This window comes from Hyperoodon ampullatus (genome assembly GCF_949752795.1).
Source record: "Hyperoodon ampullatus genome assembly, chromosome: 16".
Taxonomy (NCBI): domain Eukaryota; kingdom Metazoa; phylum Chordata; class Mammalia; order Artiodactyla; family Ziphiidae; genus Hyperoodon; species Hyperoodon ampullatus.
The window spans coordinates 36065063-36087608 of record NC_136929.1 but is presented as its reverse complement, the minus strand read 5'-3'; positions in this window follow the sequence as shown (position 1 = coordinate 36087608).

Genomic DNA, 22546 nt, shown 5'->3' with positions numbered 1-22546 from the left:
ATGCTGTCAAGATTGTTGAAACAACAACAAATCATTTAGAATATTGCATAAACTTAGTTGATAAAGCAGCATCGGTGTTTGAGAAGATTCACTCCAATTTCTAAAGAAGTTCGGCCATAGTAAAATGCTATCGAAAAGCATTTCATGTTACAGAGAAATTTCTTGTGAAAGTAAGAGTCAACCTAAGTGGCAAACTTTGTTGCTGTTTTATTTTAAGAAATTGCCACTGCCAACCCTACCTTCAGCAACCACCGCCATTAACATCTGGACACGAATTTTCACTAACAAAAAGATTATAACTTTTTGAAGACTCAGATGATGGTTAGGGTTTTTCAGCAATAAAATATTTTAAAATTAAGGTATGCATATTTTTTAGACATAAAACTATTACACACTTAATAGACTGAAGTATAATGTAAATGTAAATTTTATATGCAATGGAAAATGGAAAAAAATTGTATGACTTTTTTATTGCAATGTTTGCTTTGCTACAGTGGTCTGGAACAGAATTCACAATAACTGCAAGGTGTGTCTGTATAGTTATATGCTCAGGAGTGTCAAGACAGCCAACAAAACTTGAATATTTGCAATGTGCTCATGATAGTCTTCAAGAACATATATGCGTAGAGCATAATAGATGAATAGAACTTATCTTTTTACTATGTCTATAAAGCATAATAATATGAAAACACCTTAAGCATAGTACTTTCGCTATTTATAATGGAATGATATCATTAAATTAGTTAAATATTAATTAATAATTTAACATGCTTATATATAATTGTAAAGGATTACCACTTTTGGTGTTGATAGAGAATGAGGGATTGCGCTTTTCACGTCATTATAAACAACCAGGAAGCCAGATAAAATAAATTGGACAGATTTTTTCAGACACTGGAAACAGTGACAACTGGTTGTTTTTCACTAAATGAAGGGAAATAAATGAAGTAATTTCTATAATGGTCCTGGGCTTTTGCTTAGAGATTTGTTTGGAACCATGATAAGACACCTAAGCATAGTACAGAACTCAAGCAGAGCACAATGTCTTTCTAAATTGACATACACAAGTTTGGAGAGGTGGAGATGGCTGGAATTTGGGGACAGGCTGATAGCAAAGAAACCTATGCAGGAAAGATACCAAATAACCTACATAAGTGATCCTTTTAAGTGTTTTGATGAATATGAAGCCATGGCTACATGAGATAAAACTCCCTGGCTGGATAGTTATAAATTAATTAGTTCCCTTTGAATTTTTCTCAACCAGAGGCAACATTTATCATGACACCTGGGGCATTCAGGAGTGACACCAGTAGTAGCAGTACCAGAAGTATTAGTAGTACTAATAGTAAATTAGCCTTTGAATAAGGCTATACTAAATCCACCTTAACAAAACTTAGAACTGTTGAGTGGTTTAAGGTCATTTTCAAATAACAGAGAGTGAAACAGCATCTGACAGTCTTTAATGAATATAACAATGTTCAGTTTCATCAACATAATATTCACAATACATAGAATCTAATCAGAATTTATTATACAGTCAAAGACACAGAGATATGTGACATAAAACTAACAGTTAATAGAATCATATTAAATAATGATAGATATGATGGAATTGGCACACAGAGCATAGGACAGATATTCTCACTAGGTCAGGTATTTAATGAAAAAATAATATAATGAGGAAAAGAATATTAAAATATCCAATGAATTATTTTGAGATTAAAAATGTCTCCTAAATAAAAACTTCTTTAGATGGATTTAGTAGTGGAGAAGATGCTGCAGAAGGGAAAAAAAACTTTAAAACATAATACAAATTATGAAAGATGAAGCATAGAATAAAACAAGAGAAAAAATGAACAGAATCACAGTTAATTGTGGGAGGATATCAGGTGTTTTCATATCCATGTGCATTAGTTTAATGTTGCCATTACAAATTACCAAAAACTTAGTGGCTTAAAACAACTAAGAAAAGTATTCTCTCATAGTTTTGGATTTCAGAATTCTGAAATCAAGGTATCAGCAAGGTTGGTCCCTTTTGGAGACTCTGAGAAATTGTCCAGTGCAAGCAGATTTGTCACTTCCATCTCTGTCTCTGTCTTCACATGGCCTTCTCCTTTGTGTGTCTTTGTATTTGCTCCTCTTTTTCCCTTAAATGGATTCCTCTCATTGAATTTAGGAAATACCCTAAAGTTAGTATGACTTCATCTTGAGATACTTAATTATACTTTCAAGATTCTTATTCCAAATAAGGTCACATTTTAAGGTTCTGGGTAAACATATATTTTGAGGTTTACAATTCAACCCACCACACCATGTAACTGGAGTCTTAAATAAAGAAAGATTGGAGGAAAAGGGAAAATAATATATAAAAAATAATGTACCCTGAAATTTCAAGCTTGATAATTTAAAATCCACACAACAAAGCAGCTCAAAAAAACTAAATACAGAATAAACACACAAAAAAATTACACACATGCACATCATAATCATACTGCAGAAAATTTTTAGATCTAATATTGAAAGAATACAAGTTGTGGTAAACATTAGGAAGGAGAGAGAAAAGAAAGAAGTTTCCCTAAATTCTCTTTTCATGTTATTATTATATAGATCTCATGGTTGTTGCCTCCCCTCTGAGACACATGTACTTTTCAAAAACTAGTAAATACTGATCAATAAGAACAGCAGGGAATCTATGAAAAATATTATAAAGAGAGAAAAATTTAAAATATGGAAAATTTAAAGGGGGGAAATATCTTCTATAATTTTGGAGTCTACTGACTTACAGGAACTTGCCTTCCTTTCTGCTACATGACACAGGTTTACTGGGACATACTGTTAGTTTGGGAGAAGCCAGGTTTGATTCTAGGTGGATTGTAGATCTAAATAGAAGCAAAACCATGAAAGCTTCTAGACAATAATCTATAAAATGTATTCATTACCTTCTATACAATAACATATGAAATATATTCATTAATTTAGAGGTAGGCAACATTTTTTCCAAAGGGTCATAAAAGTACTAAATGCTGATTAATATGTGGAAAATTATATTTTATTTATGGAGTCCCTTGAATATTTTTTATAAATGGACTCTTCAAAAGACTCTAGTAAAAGAAGTTAAAGGCAAGTCATAGGGTGGCAAAAGACCAATATCTATTTTCTTTAAACTCGCATATCTAGAGAATGTAAGGAACTTTACAAAAAAATAAAAATGAACGGGGAATTCAGATTTTAAAAATAGAAAAAAACTTGACTGAACAATTTAAGGAGATCAATGTTTAAATGGCCAATACTGTAATGAAGTGTTCAACCTTATTTGTCATGCAGAAAATGAAATTAGTACCATAATAACATACATTCATAGATTATACTAGCATTTAGTAAAAGTAAAAAGTAAAAGAGAGAAGCCATCAAGACTTAGCAATGTTGTGTAGCTGTCAGAATTTTTATTCACTGCTGGAGTTGTAAATTCATATAAGTACAGTGGAAAACAATTTGACAGGGTTTTCATATTGAAAATAAGCATATTCTATGAATCCTTAATGCACAAACAAGATGTATAATACACAGAAATGTAATCATAAGTTCATCCAAATACGTGGATAGGAATGCTCACATGATGTTCCTAGTATTAACTCCACACAGGGAAAAACAAAAAGTAGAAATGACACCAATCAATCATCAAGTTATTGACAATTGTTGATACAATTGTTAATTGTATCAAATTCTGATACATTCATGCAATGGAATACCATATCATATCAATGAAAAGAATGAACTATATTATTCCATGCACCCGTATGAATGAATATCACAAGAAAAATATTGAGCAAATGAAGGCAAGCAGAAAAGAAAGCATATTATATGATTCTATGTGTACAAAGTCCAAAAATAGACAAAAATATTCTATGATAATGAAAGTCAGAATAATGGTAGACTTTGAAGAAAAAGAGTGTTAGCTGGGAGGAGCACAAGGAGAACTTCAAAGGTGTTCTCAGTTTTCTATTTCCAGATAAAAGTGGTGCTTATGCAGATGTGTCATTTTGACTATTCATTAAGCTGTATGTTTATGTACTTTTGTCTATGTATATGTGCTTTAGTAAAAAGATTTACAAAACTTCACGGACATTAGGAAAAGTTGAATTTAGTTCAATGTAAGGACACAATATTCATAAAAGTTTCTTTTTATAAGAATTCAGTAAAATAAATGAGCAAATTTTCTATATTAAAGGTATGTAAAATATAAACAAATAAAGGTGGGGGTAAAATACAGAGCAAATATTAATTATTTAGAAAATATTAAAATAAAAAATTGGCATAGATATATGATTTCAAGAGTTTCTTTTTTTAAATAAACTATGACAAAGCTAATGATAAAGTACAAGGGGACTGCAGAAGGAATTGTAATGGAGACTCAAAACACTAAGATAAAAGAGATTAAGATTCACAATAACATATTATTAATATCAATACAATTTAAATTATTGACTATAAATAATTTTATAAATTGTCAAAATTTGACCCAAGAAGAAATAGAAAAACTTAATAAAAAATACTTATGCAACAAAGAAAAAAAAATCACAGAATAAGCCTCTTTGCACTGGCATAGGGCCCAGAAAACATTATCAGACATAATTAGTCCAAAGTAAAAATGTAGTTAGAGAATAGAAAAAAATAAGATTTTGCCAAATTATCTTGCACAGTTAGAATAAAATGTCAAAACCTAAAAAGAAAACCAAATGATTTATTTACTATAAAATATATAAAATTTCATACTAGAAAATTTAATATAACAATAGATCACAAACTTTGAATTTCACAGTATGCTAAAGGTGTTCCACCTTCAGAAGCCTGCTGTTAAAATTTATCACATTGTGATGTCAATTGAGAAAAATATAGTTTAAATCTAATAATAGTATATTATATAATCTAAAATTAAGTTTTCATAAAAATTTTAATGAATGAAAAATATAATATTGTTTTTAAGATGATGAAAAGAAACTCTCTGAAACCAAGCATCAGTGAAGCTCACAATGAAACAGTAGGTCTTCCCATTATAGTATCTTACAAGATACAAATGACTGATAACAACGCTAATTATAAAATTTTTGTGGTTTTTAACCAATGCAATAAGAGAATGTGAAAGTTCCAAAGTAGGCAATGTTTGTAATCATTTCACTTTTAACAAAAAATAAAATTGAAACTCTGTAGAGTTAGGAAGAGAATTTATATAGGAGAGCACGATGTACATTTAAATGTACGCTTGTATTTTCTTATAAATGAGCAATAAGGTGTTATAAAGCATGAAATATTAAAGGGTTCAATTTAATAATAGCAATAATATAAATCATTATGGAGTAATCATAAAAACAGATATATATATATATATTTTTTAATAAAGAGAATAGCCTGGTTCTTACATGAGAAACCTAACTAAATGTGGGTTTATAAAATGTTAGTTCTCTTTCCCATCATAATACATATTATAAGATCTTAAACAAAACAATGACATTTTAAAAATCACTTGTTTTATTAATTTTATATACTATAATTAATAAAAATACCAAATGCAATGTTGAGTAAAGGACTAATAAAACAAATTTTATAAGCAAATATTTATTGTTATGAAGGAAAAATAATTCAGAGTAAACTTATGAGGGAACTAAACAAAATATTTAAAATACTGATAAATGATAATCAAATATAAAAGTTAATTTTTTGGAAAATGTTTCTCAAATGATTATATCATTTTTAATTAATTAAAAATTCATAAATGATTTTGAGCTGTTACTGGAATGACAGCTTTTGACAAAAGTAGTACTGTTCTTTTTCCTTTCTATAGATGTAAACCATAAGAAACTTTCACATATAAAAGATGATTAGATAGATAAAATAGATACATTGGATAAATAGACAATTTTGAATGAATAAACGTTTTTTTTCAATTCTTTGTTGTACAACCAAGGTATATTTCATAAATTGCATAATGCTCTAACATCTCTCTATATACATATACATACACATACATATACACATACGTGTGGACCTACATACACCCCCTGCCCACACACACACACCTTTTTGATGAAAATTTGATTAATTCCTTCTTAAAAATTGAGAAATTAGAGGGGCACTGGAAAGCATTTTGGGTTGTAAAAGGATTTGATATTTAGTCATTAGAGAGTTTCACTTTATTTCTGGGAAGTGTGTCAGAAATCTTTATTAATATTTAACAGATGACAGCTAATACCACCTGTTTCTATCTCTTTCTATTTAACTTACAGACTTGCATTTAATCTGATTTAATTATAGCACATTGGGAAATAACATCATTGTTTCTTTTATTAGTCCTTTGCCAATGCAATATTTTAATAAATATTTTTTCTTACCATGTGCTTTTAAGCACATTACCTCAAAACTTTGGAAGGACATTTGATTTATGGAAAGAATTTTGTCTATTTTGTACAGTTAGCCTAATTACCAAATTATCCATATTTTTTAATGTTTATTCAGAAAAAAATAATTTTGATATATTAATTAGTATATAAATTGATCCCTTTAAGAAAAAAAAAAAACAACTCAGAGATATAAATTACATCATGACCCTTATACAAAACATTATTTGAATAAATAAACTCAGGGTTTAGTCATTATAGATCTAAATATCACTTTATTTATTTTTGTAAGGTTATGATAAGAAGATAAAACTGTAACATTTCATTCCCATTATGATTTTCTAATAGCACAAGGTAATATGTAGTTAAAATTACAAGTTATTTATGAAGTAAGGATATGCCAACAGCTTTAAATCCCCTGGTTTATATATATATATATATATATATATATATATATATTTATATTTATATATATATATATATATATATACACTGTGTGTGTGTGTATGTGTGTGTGTGTGTGTGTAAATGAAGGCATGAATTTAGGGAATAAATACATAAGGAACAACCATAATTATACAAATAAATTCTATATGCATATATAAATATACATATACAAATGTGTGTGTGTGTATGTGTAAAATTTTCCATTGATTCCAAATACTTAAGAAAATGTTTAAAAGTGAATGGATGGGAGAGAAGCTTCAAGATGGCAGAAGAGTATGACATGGAGATCACCTTCCTACCCACAAATACATCAGAAATACATCTACATGTGGAACAGCTCCTATAGAACACCTACTGAACACTGGCAGAAGACCTCAGACCTCCCAAAAGGCAAGTAACTCCCCCATGTACCTGAGTAGGGCAAAAGAAAAAAGAAAAATCAGAGACAAAATAATAGGGATGGGACCTGCACCAGTGGAAGGGAGCTGTGAAGGAGGAAAAATTTCCCATACTAGGAAGGCCCTTTGTGGGCAAAGACTGTGGGTGGTGGAGGGGCGGGGAATCTTCAGAGCCATGGAGGAGAGCACAACAAGATGAGTGCGGAGGGAAAAGCGGAGAGATTCCCACACAGAGGATGAGTGCTGACCAAGCCAAAGCAATCTTGAGAACGAAAAATGGAGCTACAGGAATCAGACTCCCTGACTTCAAACTATACTACAAAACTACAGTAATCAAGGCAGTATGGTACTGGCATACAAACAGAAATATAGATCAGTGGAACAGGATAGAATGCCCAGAGACAAACCCACGCACATATGGTCAGCTTATCTTTGAAAAAGGAGGCAAGAATATACAGTGGAGAAAAGACAGTCTCTTCAATAAGTGGTGCTGGGAAAACTGGACAGGTACCTGTAAAAGTATGAAATTAGAACACTCCCTAAAACCATACACAAAAATAAACTCAAAATGGAATAAAGACCTAAATGTTAGACCCGACAGTATCAAACTCTTAGAGGACAACATAGGCAGAACACTCTATGATGTAAATCACAGCAAGATCCTTTTTGACCCACCTCCTAGAGAAATGGAAATAAAAACAAAAATAAATAAATGGGACCTAATGAAGCATAAAAGCTTTTGCACAACAAAGGAAACCATAAACAAGACCAAAAGACAACCCTCTGAATGGGGGAAAATATTTGCAAAGGAAGTAAGAGAATTTTTCTTCTCTCTGTTTCCTGGTGCACGAGGAGAGGGGATTAAGAGTGCTGCTTAAAGGAGCTCCAGAGACAGGCACGAGCCACGGCTATCAGCTTGGATCCCAGAGACAAGCATGAGATGCTAAGGCTGCTGCTGCAGCCACCAAGAAGCCTGTGTGCAAGCACAAGTCACTATACACACCTCTCTTCCTGGGAACCTGTGCAGCCTGCCACTGCCAGAGTCCCATGATCAGGGGCAATTTCCCTGGGAGAATGCACAGTGTGCCTCAGGCTCATGCAATGTCATCGCAGCCTCTGCCACCACAAGATGACCCCACACTCCGTACCCCTCCCTCCCCCTGGACTGAGTGAGCCAGAGCCCCTGAATCAACTGCTCCTTTAACCACATCCTGTCTGAGCAAAGAAGAGACACACTCAGGTGACCTACACACAGAGGTGGGTCCCAATGCAAAGCTGAATCATGGAGCTGTGTGAAAAAAGAAGAGAAAGGGAAATCTCTCCCAGCAGCCACAGGAGCAGCAGATTAAACCTCCACAATCAACTTGATGTACCCTGCATATGTGGAATATCTGAATAGACAACGAATCATCCCAAACTGAGGAGATGGACTTTGGGAGCAACAATATATATTGTTATATATATAACATATATATATATAATATATATATATATATATATTATATATAATATATATATTATATATATATACATATATATTTTCCCTTTTTCTCTTATTGTGAGTGTGAATGTGTATGCTTCTGTGTGTGATTTTGTCTGTATAGCTTTGCTTTTACCATATGTCCTAGGGTTCTGTCTGTCCTTTTTTTTTTTTTTTTGGCAGTACGCGGGCCTCTCACTGTTGTGGCCTCTCCCGTTACAGGGCACAGGCTCCAGACGTGCAGGCTCAGCAGCCATGGCTCACGGGCCTGGCTGCTACGCGGCATGTGGGATCTTCCCAGACCGGGGCACGAACCCAAGTCCCCTGAATCGACAGGTGGACTCTCAACCACTGCACCACCAGGGAAGCCCTAAATTTTTTTTTCTTAATAATTGTTTTTAACAACTTTATTTTATTTTATCTTCTTTCTTTCTTTTCTTTATTTCTTTTCTTTCTTTCTTCCTTCCTTCCTTTCTTCTTTCTTTCTTTCTTTCTTTTCTCTCTCCTTTTTATTCTGAGGCGTGTAGAGGATAGGCTCTTTGTGCTCCAGACAGGGGTCAGGGCTGTGTCACTGGGGTGGGTGCCAAGTACAGGACACTGGTCCACCAGAGACCTCCCAGCTCCAGGTAATATCAAAAGGCAAAAATCTCCCAGATATCTCCATCTCAACACCAAGACCCAGCTCAATGACAAGCAAGTTACAGTGATGTACACTCTATGCCAAGCAACTAGCAACACAGGAACAAAATTCCATTCATTAACAGAGAGGCTCCCTAAAATCATAATAAGGTGACAGACAACTCAAAACATACCACCAGTCGTGGACCTGCCCAACAGAAAGACAAGATCCAGCCTCATCCACCAGAACACAGGCTATACTCTCTTCCACCAGGAAGTGTAAACCACCCACTGAAACAACCTTAGCCACTGCAGACAGACACAAAAAGCAGTGGGAGCAACAAACCTGCACCCTTCAAAAAGGAGAACCCACAGCAAGTTAAGCAAAATGAGAAGATAGAGAAACACACAGCAGATGAAGGAGCAAGGTAAAAACCCAGCAGAACAAACAAATGAAAAGGAAATAGGCAGTCTACCTGAAAATGAATTCAGAAAAATGATAGTAAAGATGATCCAACATCTTGGAAATAGAATGGAGAAAATACTAGAAACTTTTAACAAGGACCTAGAAGAATTAAAGAGCAAACAAAAAGTGATGAACAACACAATATATGAAATTAAAAATTCTCTAGAAGGGATCAATTGCAGAATAACTGAGGCAGAAGAATAGATAAAATACCTGGAAGAAAAAATAGTGGAAATAACTATAGTAGGTCTGAATAAAGAAAAAAGAATGAAAAGAATTGAGGACAGTCTCAGAGACTTCTGGGACAACATTAAACATGACAATATTCGAATTATAGGGGTCCCAGAAGAAGAAGAGAAAAGAAAAGGGACTGAGAGAATATTTGAAGAGATTATAGTTGAAAACTTCCCTAATATGGGAAAGGAAGTAGTTAATCAATTCCAGGAAGCAGAAAGATTCCCATACAGGATAAATTCAAAGGGAAATATGCCAAAACACACATTAAACAAACTATCAAAAATTAAACATGGAGAAGAAATATTAAAAGCAGTAGGGAAAACAACAAAAAACACATAAGGGAATCCCTATAAGGTTAACAGATGATCCTTCAGCAGAAACTCTGAAAGCCAGAGGGGAGTGGCAGGACATATTTAAAGTGATGAAGCAGAAAAACCTAAAACCAAGATTACTCTACCAAGCAAGGATCTCATTCATATTTGATGGAGAAATTAAAAACTTTACAGGCAAGCAAAAGCTAAGAGAATTCAGCACCACCAAACCACCTTTATGAAATATGCTAAAGGAACTTATCTAGAAAGAAAATACAAGAGAAGGAAAAGACCTGCAATAATAAACCCAAAACAATTAAGAAAATGGTAATAGGAACATACATATTGATAATTACCTTAAATGTAAATGGATTAAATGCTCCATCCAAAAGACATAGATTGCTTGAATGGATACTAAAACAAGATTAGTATATATGCTATCTACGTGAGATTCACTTCAGATGTAGGGACACATAAAGACTGAAAGTGAGGGGATGGAAAAAGATATTCCATGCAAATGGAAATCAAATGAAAGCTGGAGTAGCAATTCTCATATGAGACAATAAAACAAATACTATTATAGGAGACAAAGAAGGACACGACATAACAATAAAGGGATCAATCCAAGAAGATATAACAATTGTAAATATTTATGCACCCAACATAGGAGCACCTCAACACATAAGACAGATACTAACACCAATAAAAGGGGAAATCACAGTAACAAAATCATAGTAGGGGACATTAACACCCCACTTTCACCAATGGACAGATCATCCAAAATTAAAATAAATAAGGAAACACAAGTTTTAAATGATACATTAAACAAGATGTACTTAATTGATATTTATAGGATATTCCATCCAAAAATAATAGAATACACAGTCTTCTCAAGTACTCATGGAACATTATCCAGGATGGATCATATCTTGGGCCACAAATCAAGCCTTGGTAAATATAAGAAAATTGAAATTGTATCAAGTATCTTTTCCGACCACAACACTATAAGACTAGATATCAATTACAGGAAAAAAATCTGTAGGAAATACAAACACATGGTGGCCAAACAACACACTACTTAATAACCAAGGTATCACTGAAGAAATCAAAGAGGAAATCAAAAAATACCTAGAAACAAATGACAATGAAATCACGATAACCCAATACCTATGGGATGCAGCAAAAGCAGTTCTAAGAGGGAAGTTTATAGCAGCACAATCCTAACTTAAGAAACAAGAAACATCTCAAATAAATAACCTAAACTTAAACCTAAAGCAATTAGAGAAAGAAAAAAAAAGTTAGTAACAACTGACACTGCAGAAATACAAAGGATCATGAGAGATTACTACAAGCAACTATATGCCAATAGAATGGACAACCTGGAAGAAATAGACAAATTCTTAGAAATGCACAACCTTCCGAGACTGAACCAGGAAGAAATAGAAAATATGAACAGACCACTCAAAAGCACTGAAATTGAAACTGTGATTAAAAATCTTCATACAAAGAAAAGCCCAGGACCATATGGCTTCACAGGCGAATTCTACCAAACATTTATAGAAGAGCTAGCGCCTATGCTTCTCAAACTTTTCCAAAATATAGTAGAGGGAGGAACACTCCCAAACTCATCCTATGAGGCCACCATCACTCTGATACCAAAACCAGACAAAGATGTCACAAAGAAAGGAAACTACAGGCCAATATCACTGATGAAGATAGATGAAAATATCCTCAACAAGATACTAGCAAACAGAATCCAACAGCACATCAAAAGGATCATTCAGCATGATCAAGTGTGGTCTATCCCAGGAATGCAAGGATTCTTCAATATAAACAAATCAATCAACGTGATACACCACATAAACAAATTGAAGGAGAAAAACCATATGATCATCTCAATAGCTGCAAAGAAAGCTTGAGACAAATTCAATAATGATTTATGATAAAAACCCTCCAGAAAACAGGCAAACAGGGAAATTTACTCAACATAATAAAGGCCATACGTGACAAACCCACAGCCAACAACATCCTCAATGGTGAAAAAATGAAACCATTTCCAATAAGATCAGGAAAAAGACAATGATGCTCACTGTCACCACTCTTATTCAACACACTTTTGGAAGTTTTAGCCACAGCAATCAGAGAAGAAAAAGAAATAAAATATTCCAAATTTGAAAAGAAGAAATAAAGCCTTCACTGTTTGCAAATGACATGATACTATATGTAGAGAATCCTCAAGATGCTACCAGAAAACTACTAGAGCTAATCAATGAATTTGGTAAAGTTTCAGGATACAAAATTAATGCACAGAAATCTCTTGCTTTGCTATACACTAATGATTAAAAATATGAAATTGAAAATAAGAAAAGACTCCCATTTACCACTGCAACAAAAAGAATAAAATATCTAGGAATAAACTTATATAAGGAGACAAAGACTTGTGTGCAAAAAATTATAAGACACTCATGAAAGAAATTAAAGGTGATATAAATAGATGAGGAGATATATTATGTTCTTGGAGTGGAAGAATCAACATTGTGAAAATGAATATACTACCCAAAACAATCTACAAATCAATGCAATCCTTATCAAACTACCAATGGCATTTTTCACAAAACTAGAACAAAAATTTCACAATTTGTATGGAAACACAAGAGACCCTATATAGTCTAAGCAATTTTGCGAAAGAAAAATGGAGCTGGAATAATCAGGCTCCCTGACTTCAGACCAAAATGCAAAGCTACAGTAATCAAGACAGTATGGTACTGGCACCAAAACAGAAATGTAGATCAATGGGACAGGATAGAAAGACCAGATATAAACCCACGCACATATGGTCATCTCATCTTTGAAAAAGGAGCCAAGAATATACAGTGGTTAAAAGACAGCCTCTTCAATAAGTGGTGATGGGTAAACTGGACAGCTATATGTAAAAGAATGAAATTAGGACACTCCCTAAACCATACACAAAAATAAACTCAAAATGGAATAAAAACCTAAATGTAAGGCCAGACACCATCAAACTCTTAGACGAAAACATAGGAAGAACACTCTATGACATAAATCACAGCAAGATCCTTTTTTTTTTTTTTTCTTTTTGCCATATGTGGGCCTGTCACCGCCATGGCCTCTCCCATTGCGGATCATAGGCTTCAGATGCACAGGCCCAGCAGCCATGGCCCATGGGCCTAGTCGCTCCGCAGCATGTGGGATCCTCCCAGACCGGGGCTCAAACTTGTGTCCCCTGCATTGGCAGGCGGACTACCAACCACTGCGCCACCAGAGAAGCCTGCAAAATCATTTTTGGCCCACCTCCTAGAGAAATGGAAATACAAACAAAAATAAATAAATGGGACCTAATGAAACTTAAAAATTTTGCACAGCAAAGGAAACCATAAACAAGACAAAAAGACAACTCTGAGAATGGGAGAATATATTTGCAAATGAAGCAACTGTCTAAGGATTAATCTCCAAAATGTACAAGCAGCTCATCAGCTCAATAGCAAAACAAACAAACAATCCAGTCCAAAATGGGCAGAAGACCTAAATAGACATTTTTCCAAAGAAGATATACAGATTGTCAACAAACACATGAAAGAATGCTCAACATAATTAATCATTAGCAAAATGCAAATCAAAACTACAATGAAATATCATCTCACACCAGTCAGAATGGCCATCATCAAAAAATCTACAAACAATAAATGCTGGAGGAGGTGTGGATAAAAGGAAACCCTCTTGCACTGTTGGTGGGAATGTAAATTGATACAGCCACTATGGAGAACAGTATGGAGGTTCCTTTAAAAACTAAAAATACAACTATAATACGACCCAGCAATCCCACTACTGAGCATATACCCTGAGAAAACCATAATTCAAAAAGAGTCATGTACCACAATGTTCATTACAGCTCTCTTTACAATAGCCAGGCCATGGAAGCAACCTAAGTGTCCATCAACAGATGAATGGATAAAGAAGATGTGGCACATATATACAATGGAATATTACTCAGCCATAAAAAGGAACGAAACTGAGTTATCTGTAGTGAGGTGGATGGACCTAGAGTCTGTCATACATAGTAAAGTAAGTCAGAAAGAGAAAAACAAATATTGTATGCTAACACATATATATGGAATCAAAACAAAAAGTCATGAAGAACTTAGGGGAAAGATGGGAATAAAGATGAGGACCTACTAGAGAATGGACTTGAGTATATGGGGAGGGGCAAAGGGAAGCTGTGACAAAGTGAGAGAGTGGCATGGACATATATACACTACTCAACGTAACATAGATAGCTATTGGGAAGCAGTCTCCTAGCACAGGGAGATCAGCTCAGTGCTTTGTGACCACCTAGAGAGGTGGGATAGGGAGGGTGGGAGGGAGGGAGATGCCAGAGGGAAGAGATATGGGGACATATGTATCTGTATAACTGATTCACTTTGTTATAAAGCAGACACTAACACACCATTGTAAAGCAATTACACTCCAATAAAGATGTTAAAAAATAAAATAAAAATAAAAGTGTATTGGTGGTAAAAAAATAATAATAATAACAAAATAAAATACATGGCAAAGCTAAAAAACAAGTGAATAGATGATAAGTTTTGAGAATCTATTTATGTGAATACATCTTTTTTAGGCCAAACAGTTGATTCAGGGCATTTACTTATAGCTTGAAATTTCTTGTTCTTAGTGCATTGAAGACTTTTTTTTCCATTAGACTATAGCTTTTGACACACATTTTCATAGTTTGGGGATTCACCTGCCCCCCCCTAATCAAAAACAGACTTTTAAAGTTTACCTGGTCATTTATTTTTCTCTTATTAGCTACTACACATATATTTACTGACATGATTTTCAGATGTTATTTTCATTTGGATTTTGTGCTTTTACAAACTTTATAGTTTTACTTCGTTAAGCCATATTTATGTATGTTATTGCCAAAAATAGTTCTTTTTAAGTGGTTAAAATCTATCATTTCATAATTACAATCTCAGTACTTGCCAGCTGGTCTCATCTTTTCACTTGAGATAAATATGGCATGATTTTTGTGAGCATTCAATTGAAACGTGTGTAAAATGAGCTGCTGTCAACAGTATGAAAAGATATTAATTTTTACTTATTTCAATACATTTGCAAAACCACAATACTTGATAAATGATATTTGTCACTATAAATTCTTTTAGTAAATTACACAGGTTTCCAATCTCAATGAAAGTGATACTTTTACCCAACAGAAGAAAAAAAAGTAGGGTATTTCCAAGAACATAGAAAAATCATTATTTATAGTAATATAATCTATTATTTTTTATCTTTTATGTTTAATTTAGTTACTTAAAGACAAAGTATCGAAATTTGAAAATGTCAAATGGTGTTGACAAACTTCAAAGTCCTTGCCTTTCATTGCTGTAATAGTGTTTTGTTCTTTCTTAATGTATATAGTTTTGCAGTTTTTCTTAACCTCAAAACACATTTCATGTGTTTATCATTTCAATAAGTAAACTGTTCTGAAATTTTTTTCAATGTGGTATTTTCCCATTTGCAGTATAAGCATAAATATTTGTCATTTAGTTCCATTTTAAAATTTCAAAATACAATTTTTACCTGTGAGTAAGATTACCTATTAATGTTTTTACAACACAGGTAATTTGAATATTCTACTAGTCACAAAAATGCATAGTTTTATGACAGAGACTGAATTGTTTCTCTCCCTCTTAGATAATCCTCTGTTCTTTTGGAGGTGTACGGTGCCCAACTATAATGTAGCATTGGACATTACCCCTTATAGCTAAGAAAGGTTACTGCATACATCTGGCAAATGTAACTCTAATATCCTGGGTGAGGTTTCGGGTAAAGAATTTAATAAGGGACTGATTTTGTTGCTTTGTGTCCTTGTGGTCTTTGTTTATTTTTATTAATTCCTGCTTAGAATTTTGATATGCCAGATGGATATCCAACTTTTTTTTCTAATTATGAGGACCACCAAGAGGTGTAATGTAAAATTAGAAAGTCCCAAGAATGTGATCACATCTAGTGATAGTACAGGTTTGTCAAAGTCAGAACTTTTGTTCCCTTCTAGAAAAGCAATCTTGGTTATAACCACAATTCTGACGTTTTTCCTTACTAACTATCCACTTTCTTTCCTTTCTGAACCAGGATTAATATTATGTACAGATTTGTAGAAAGATTATTTGCATATCTTTAAAAAAAAACATGATCCATACTGGATACTTAATCATGTAGCAAATAAAAATGCATATATGCCTTTGTGTGCCTGTATGGTAGCACATGTGTGTAAATTACATTGGTGAAAAAGTAGAACACCAGGAAGGACTAGCGGTTTCAGAGTAGAACCTGGGGTGTAATCCCAGAACTCTAAAATTATTAAAATACTAGTTTAGAAATGAATGAACAATTCAGTGATACAGACTCAAATGATTTTTTTTTTTTGTATTTGGTATATATAGTCTTTAGTATACTAAAATGGTGGCACAGAGTTAGTAAGATAAGTCTGAAGTAGTAATAAATGATGCTGAGATAAACAGTCAGTGCTTGGCAATAAAGTTGGGACTTTAAAATTAATCTCAAGCCATACAGAGAAAATAATTACAGATGAATTAAAATTTTGAATAAAATGGAGAAATAAAATTGTAGCAGAAAACATTAATGATTATTTTTTCTTTTGTTTTTTTATGGTACGCGGGCCTCTCACTGTTGTGGCCTCTCCCATTGTGGAGTACAGGCTCCGGACGTGCAGGGTCAGTGGCCATGGCTCACGGGCCCAGCTGCTCCATGGCATATGGGATCCTCCTGGACCGGAGCATGAACCTATGTCCCCTGCATCAGCAGGCAGACTCTCAACCACTGTGCCACCAGGGAAGCCTTGACGATTTTTTTTTTTATGGAACCGATATTTCTTTTTATTTTTAGCGGAAAAAATAAAAATAGGATATCATGAAACAAATGATGAATATGCTAATATTAAACCTTAAAAGTTTTCATGTAAAATAAATCCACAGTAAAACTGTTAAAAGGAAAAAGAAGCAATAGAAAAGATACTTGCAATATAAATGGACTGCTAACCTTGGATAACTTAAATATAACAGCCACTAACAATTCAGTAAAGTTAAAAATATCTTGAGAGAGATAAAGCACATATATATATATGTGTGTATATATATATAAATACATAAAATACAAATACATAAAATGGTGAACCTTATGCCTAATTATAGAATTTGTATTTGTGTTCCTTATTTTTTAACACTTTTATATTCAATATACTGTTACTCTGAATTATGTAAGAATTACTCAATTTAACTTCTATTCCACTGATTCAGGTTTTTCAATGTTATAATTATTCTTCTCCACTTCCATGGCCATTTTAGCTTAATAATGGTCATCTTTGTCTACTTGAATGATTCCTGTGTGAGAAAAGTTCTATTCTAATTTAATAGATGCACTCTTGTTGAAAACTAAAATTAGACCTTTTCTATTTAAAAAAAAATCTCTATTTATTAGCTGACATATATTTATTATTATTATAGATTGTTACAAATGTTATTATTTCAGTCACAGTAAGTCACAAGTTAATTTGCAATTTTTTCTATTTGTTCATATTTTTAGAAGGCTATCTACACTTCTTTGGTAGTAGAATGGAAAATGGATTCTCTCAGATATCCTACATGTCTCCAAATATTTCAGGTCCAGATAAAAAGGAAAATATACCTTTAGATTTAATATCATTTAAATTTTCAGATAGAGATATCTACCCACACACTAAGGAGAAATACAGGGCTTGAAGCAACCACGCAGATGAATTTTCACAGCTATTTCTACCAACACCCCCATCACAACCTTTACTATGTTGATAACAAATAATACTATAAATGCTGCTACAGTAATGACAAAAATATCATGTAGTAAACACTTATTATAGAGAAATTCTTCTTAGTACCTTTCAAGAATAAGCACTTTAATTCTCCTAACTCAGTGGCCTCAACACTGCTCATTAGAATCTTCCAGGGAGAATGCCATTGTCTCCGCTCTGTCTTAGACAATTAAATACGAATACCTGGGGAGCAGCATTTAAAAAAAAAATGATTCCAATACACAACTGTGATTAATATCCTCTTGAAAAAGTAGTATTATTCTCATTTTATGCTTCAAGTTTCTAAGGCCAAAGGAGGATCCTGAAGGGCATGAATGATTTTCACAAGATAATCCCATTTGTAAGCAGGGGAGCAGCCCTCACATTCCTCTTTGGCTCTGCAATTAGACTCAGCCACTAGATTGTTTCACTTTGTGTGTTTTGCAGCAAAAACGATTAAATTCTATTGGTGTCTGGGTTCATGATCTGGTGTGGTCATCTGTGCTCTGATTTAGGTGTAAATACCAAATTTAGTTCTGTACTATATGTTACCTTTGCTAAAGGGTCTGGATGGGGGACAACTTCATTTTATCTTCTGCTCTCCCATCCCCTCCCCCCCAACCATGATCAGCCTGGACTCAACCTTCACCTTCCATATAATGTGTATATTAGTAATATTGAGAATAAAACCATCATTTAAAATCTAAAATAAAAGCTGAATTGTAGTCCTCCTTTTATTACATAAGGGAGAGTTAGCCTATGCATGTATCTTTTCACTAAGTGAAGCCAACTCCTGATCTTATATTGAATTTTTGGAACACATTCCTTTTGCAATTCTATTAGTTACAGAGCCATGGAGACAAGAGTTGATGTCAGCCTTGGAAACTGGTATACTGGCATGAGTCTTCTGCCAACAGGCTAATTTTCAAGAAAGGGGGCTGCTACTGATTGGTTGGCTTTTAGCTCTGTGTTTATATAAAGTCAGTTGTCATTAGTTGTTTAGACAGGTTTTAAACTGGTTCTGCTGTTGATTCGTGACCATGGCAATAAAATGGTCAGCATTTTCTTAAGTGAGGTACCATTATGTTCTCAGTAAAATTCACCTAGGATGTCTTCTTCAGTATCTAAAAGGATGGTAATAGTTTACCACAGAGGCAATCATGCAGGCCAAATCTATACCGTAATTGGGGAAATTCTTTCCTTTACAAAAATGATGTTGTTTTCCAGTTTCTTAAGACTTCACAATAAGCTTTTAAACATTTGATGACTTAAGTTTGAGCTTAAGTTTGAAGTCAAACACCTTCATTAAGATGCTAGCCTCACCAGTTACTGGATAGGAATCAAGTGGGAAATCCAATAATATAATAATATCTGAGTATATGATATCTGAGTATATGTATAAAATCATCTATAAAATGGGGATAATAATGCCAAACTCATAACCCTAATGTGATTATTAAATCAAATGACATATTGGTAAAATAGTTAGAAATATGTTGTGATTTTTTTTTGTTTTTCGTTTGATTTTGAAAATACTGTGTCATTTATAGTTTTAAACACACCTCAAAGTCAGCAACAATTTCAAATTTATTTTTATAAGTTTTTATATAAATGCTATTTATTTTTCTTTTTTTAATTAAATAACCATCAGAATTTTTAATAGTTATTTTAAAACAGCTGCATTTTATGCTTAATATGCAGTAAGAAGACTGTCAACCAGAAGCACATTGAATAGAATCACTCATTAATTGAATATTTATTGAGTATCATAGCTAAAATACCCCTAAAGAGCATAAATTTTTGATAGTAATAAATATAAATGTAAATGATCTTCATCAGAATATAAATCTGAAAATAATTAGTGGTAGTAGTAATAAAAGGAATAATTAGGAACAATATCTGGGGTCGGTTCTTGAGAATTTACCTTCTCAGTCACTACTTTTAACTCAATTTACATGTAGCGAAACTGAAATGCAGATATATTATAGAATTTGCCCAATATCTTATGGTTACAAAGGAATGGAACCCAGCATTAAAGGTAGCTCTAAATTGTCTGGCTATAAATTATATGTTTTTGCCCACTCCTGAGATTTTTAGGTTTTTCCTTGTGATTTGTTCTTAGCTGGGTTATTCTCATTACAAATTGGGCCAATATATATCTTTATTACCTTGGAGACACCCTGATCTTACATGTCTGTATGAAAACATCCTGATAATATTAGGTTATTACCAGGATTTGTGTCACATAATCTCACGTGGATCGATTTAAGAATCTTTATTCACCCTCCTGGAGAAGAATAAATTTAAAATGGGAAATTTGGAAAAAGGGGCTATTTATTTTTGAGCCAAAGAACCTTCTGCCCCAAAACCTCCTCTTTGAATAAAGCACAACCTCACCCTGGAAATCACATCACCATTTATTTTTTTAAACATCAAAGTAGTATCTGAAGACTTCTGGAAAACCTTCTCACCTGCAGGTTAGAAATAAGATTGCTGTTGTATTATCTTCCCCCAAATTACTCAAGCAGTACATTTATTTCTTCCTATCCTGTAAAAGACAGTGCAGCATCAGCATTCTTCTGCTTAGTGTCTATGTATGGATCAACACCTTATGGAGTGTTTGGAGGGTAGTGAAAATTAGTGTTTATGAACTTTTATGTGTTGAAGGCGTGTATGTGTGTTTGATTGTGATGTGTGAATGTGCCTGCATTATTTGAAAAACTGCATTGCACTATGATTATTTCAGCTGTTGATATATCTAAGTTATATTACATTATTGACATCCAAAAGTGAAATGATCTATGACATTTAATAAATATGGAAAAAAATTTAAAACTGCTATTCTTATACACATTTCTAGGTGTAATTGTTTGAAAACTATTTTTTTCCATGACTTTAATCAGATTTGAAATTCTGTTTATTTATATCTTTGACCAACATTGGAATAGTTTTTATAAGTTATAGTCACCCAATACCCCAGAAAGTAAATCCAATTTTTTATACATAAAATATTTGTTTACCATAAATCTTATTTTCATTTTTGTTTTTCAGTGTCTTTTGTCTTTTTGAGCAGTTGGTCAATATACATTTCTGTAAAGTGTTTATGGTAATTTTACTAGGAGTCCTGTGCTCTATTCCGTTTAAACTGATTAAACATTATGCAAGGCTTTTTTTTTTTTTTTTTGGTACGCAGGCCTTTCACTGCTGTGGCCTCTCCCATTGCGGAGCATGGGCTCCGGATGCCCAGGCTCAGAGGCCATGGCTCACAGGCCCAGCCGCTCCGCGGCATGTGGGATCTCCCCAGACCGGGGCACGAACCCGTGTCCCCTGCATCAGCAGGCGGACTCTCAACCACTGCGCCACCAGGGAAGCCCCTGATTAAACATTATGAATAAATATTTTAAAACTGGAACATAATTAGTGATACTCTACTTAAAATATCTAAGTTTTGCATGACTTACTTTCATGGTTTATCTGATAATATGGTATGAACATTCATTTATTTTTACCAATAAGGCATTTACACATTTTAAATTTTGGTAACACTTTATGACTTTGTGAGATTGTGCATAATTCCACTTCAAACATTGTAATTAATTCAAGTTGTTTACATTAGAGACTGATTTTTTAATCCACCAAGCCAAAATAATTTTGGAACATCAAGCTAATCTTTTAAATAAAATTGAGAGAGTTAATTCACTTTAAGGGGTATATACCATTTACAAAGCACTGATGAAAACAGTACTGAATATTGAGATGAATTCTAAGATTCTAAGATGAAGAAAGTCAGTAGAAGATAGACATGTTCCTATGATGGAGGAAAAACATCACCATATATATAGAGTTGGTGATCAGTATATATGTGTTGGCTTGATATTTATTCATTTGTCCTTTTACACATTCATGAGATATTTATATAATACAGGGTGATATATTAAGGCTTATAAAGAGAAAATTTGATGTAATCTGTGGAATCATTTCATATTTAAATAACTAATATTTAAGCTGATGTATCAGTAATTAATATTTAAATTAGTGAAGAATATGGAAGAACAGTTGTTGGGTTTTTTTGCAGTATGCGGGCCTCTCACTGTTGTGGCCTTTCCCGTTGCAGAGCACAGGCTCCAGTCGCGCAGGCTCAGCGGCCATGGCTCATGGGCCTAGACGCTCCGCGGCATGTGGGATCTTCCTGGACTGGGGCATGAACCCGTGTCCCCTGAATCGGCAGGCAGACTCTCAACCACTGCGCCACCAGGGAAGCCCAGAAGAACAGTTTTGAAGAATATTTGCTTTGGTATAAGTAACATTCTTCCAATTAAACTTTGTA